The sequence below is a fragment of the Suricata suricatta genome, chromosome 7 (assembly GCF_006229205.1).
Source record: "Suricata suricatta isolate VVHF042 chromosome 7, meerkat_22Aug2017_6uvM2_HiC, whole genome shotgun sequence".
Lineage (NCBI taxonomy): Eukaryota > Metazoa > Chordata > Mammalia > Carnivora > Herpestidae > Suricata > Suricata suricatta.
Genome location: NC_043706.1, coordinates 81,882,553 through 81,886,033, shown reverse-complemented (window position 1 = coordinate 81,886,033; position 3,481 = coordinate 81,882,553).

Here is a 3,481-nt window from a genome sequence, read left to right as displayed (position 1 = left end):
TTCTTCCACAAAATAAGCAATTGGAAAAATGCCAGGGAAGAAGGCTGCTCATCTCCTAGAATCCCTTGTTAATGTCCACTTGTCCCCCTAAGATTGGATATGTATTAGGGACAGTAATGGTATATGTGGGGTGGGTGGGTCTGTAAGCTATCAGCCAACATCAATCCCAATTGACTGTTGTTTTAATAAGGACTTGTCATGCTTTACTCATTCTTAAATATTTTCCATACATCGTATAAATATCCTTAATGTCTTAGCCAAGACTTCACTTAATTCAAGACAGAAGTAGGGAAGGAGTGTAAAAGGGATATTTGGAGGATGAAGAAAATACTCCTAATGGATCTCTTCTCCTGTTGCCACATTCAGAAACAAATTTGCTATCTCCTTGTTTTAATAAGAAAAGAGCCTATTCTACTTAGAAAAGATTTTATTGGAGGAAGCTATTGTTGAATTAGGAAAAAATGTAATCATTTATAATATTAAAATAATGCTATGAATTTTCTTTTTTACTGTAAATATTAAGTGTAATTTCTAGAAAGAAAATATGAAGTGAATTAAGTTTTACTCAATATTCTATGATCCTTATAATTACTGTTTCTATTGACTTGCTAAAATTACACTTTAAAAGATTTTATGATAAAATGCTTACTTCATTTTAAAACAGAAACTGAATGTTGTCACATTATTTATCAAAGTAGAGAAAAATGAACTGACCCTGGAAAGGTTTATTTTGCGAATGTGCCTTTGTAATTATTTGGTTTCAGAAGTTCATTCCAGTAAGCAAAGTAGAGAGTTAATGGCTCCCATTTGTAAATAGGTGACATAACTTATTGTAATGCTCAATTATCTCTGGTCCATGAATTGTTCAATTATGCAAGCACTCATCTGCCCAAATAAATACTCATTAAGGTGAGCATCTATGCCAAAAATATAAATTTTCTGCATTTTGACTATGTATGTATACAGTAAACTCTAGAGAAATGGATTCAAAGCACCAATTAAAAACCATGGAGTCTAGATATAATTTGAAAAAATTAAATGCCCATTAAAGAGCAATGAAATGGACTTGTTTAAAAAAAAATGCCTAAAATTATCTTGTTAGATACATTCCGTGATTGGAGAATAACAAATGAAACCTCACATTGACATTCAAATCCTATTTTTTTAAAAGGAAAAATGGTCAAGGGTGAAAGAAATAAGAATATCACTCAAGTTCTACGATAGAATAATAAATAGCACACACACTCGCCCTATAAGTTCTTCAAACTCGGTGGAAAAAAGAAGAGTTCATGCATCTCATTCAAACTTCAAAGCTACTTTTCTCCTTTTTATGTTTAAACCAAAGCTTTCAAGAATGGAGGCCAGGTTTCCCTTACAATTTAAAATTCAAAGAGCACCACTTTGAAATTTAATAGAGCAGTGTTTGCTAAAGTAAACATTTTAGTCACAGTGCCGGCAGATGCCTCCGTGGATCCTCAGCCTTTTCTGTAGGTATTAAAGCACTGCTTCAAACTATTGGAATGTCTCTTCCCCAACAGCCATTGAAAAGATAGAGATTTCACGGAGTGCAGCATCCCACTTCGCCAAACAAAATGCACCTTTGGCGTTAAAGCAATTTTGAGACTTAGAAACTTCTGATGACACTTTAAAAGTTGTGCTGCAGAAAAATCAAACAGGAACATTGAAAACGAGGATCCCAGATTCCTGTGAAAAGGTTTTCACTACCCACCACCCCTGCCCCCTCATCCACAACCACATGGGCCAGGAGAAAAAGGCCCCTGGAAGGAAGAGAGAGAAGTGAGTTAGACAAGCATTTACGGTGATCAACGCGTGCTGTGAGGAGCCTTTTGTATTATTATGAAATGGGTTACTAACACTGCTCAGTGAAAGGCGCTGTTTCTTTTACAATGCATACCAAATCCAATTACGGAGAAAGAACGGTGGAAATTCTTTTCTTATTGAGAGTTAAACCAGCTTACTAAACCATGTAATTTTTTCCAGTAAGCCTAGAACATAAACATGTACATGTGTTAAAAGGACATTTCTCTATGCATTGACTACTGTGTTATCAAACATCTTTTTTATTCCTGCAGAATATTTTCCTGTTGTTTTAAATTCCAATTGTATTTCATTTAGAATCGATTTACATGGCTCAAGAAATTGCAAAATTAATGATAGAACAACATGTAAATCCAGTGATCTCACAAATGCATTAGAAAAATATTATTATTCTAACTTTATCTTAATCCATATAAACATACATTTCCAAATCAATATATTTATTTATAAAACTGTTAATAGTCAGATTTTTCTGAACAATAATTGGAATTCATTGGTTTATTTTTAAGCCAAAATATATTTTGATAATGACCAATAAAAATACTATGTTTAGAAATATAAGTCAGCATAAAATCCATGTATTTATTTAGAGTTCATGAATAGGAATAGGTAAACCTCTTTCAAATTTAAATTCAATTTCAATAAAGGAAATAAAAATAAACTACATCATCCTTACTTCTCAGTTACCAACATACATTGATCCATAGAACTGTTAACTCCTTACAATCCATGGTATGTTTACATATATTGTATTTAATGACTCATACAAACTTTTTTCCAAACAAAATTCAGTTAAAATAGAAAAAAAAGGAGCCTTATTTCTAAACATGCAAGTGGCAAATTCAAATGCATTCTTCTGTTTGTTGTGTTATGAGTTGACTATGTTTTCCCCCACTGGCACAATAATCACAGCATTGCAGTTTTCTGGCAACAAATGGCTGCCGGAGGTCACCAAATGTCTCTGATTTGCTACAGCGTTTAATCTTCCACAAGAGCTGTTTACTGCTTCATGTACACCAAACGCCAGGAACGTTATCCTTTAAATCATGCTTAGCTGCTAATTAATGGATGTATAAATGTCTAACAGCCAAATCTTTAAAGCAGAGACATGAGTGAGTATAGCAGACATTTTGCACATAACTAAAATAGAATTCTGATAAGCCCACAAACTCTGATTTTTCAACATAGCTATTGTTGTGCTGTGTATCCCAAATTTAAGTGCATTTGAGAAGTTTGCTTTAAAACCATCTGAAACTGAAAATGTTTTAGCAGTGGTACTGGGTTCAGCAGTGTGTTATTAGGTTACAGGTCTACATATCTTTTTCTCTTGTGTTTCTCTTGAATGCCTGCATTTTGGAAGCAAAACAAAAGCGCATAATTCTGAATTTAATGCCCAGATTTGACATTATGTCACTGTGAGATTGCTGTCACCATAATTCCTTAAACTTCCTGTTCTAAAACAAAAATTACTTTCAAAATATTTCCTCAATGTCTTTTTTCTTGATGTGGTCAGGCATTATTTGATAGAACACAAAATGTAACAGAATCATCTAGGAAGTTATACTGTATTTACATGGATTGAGCATGCCTGGTACCATATATTATTATATGATAATATATGATATGTAGAGTACATGTCTGG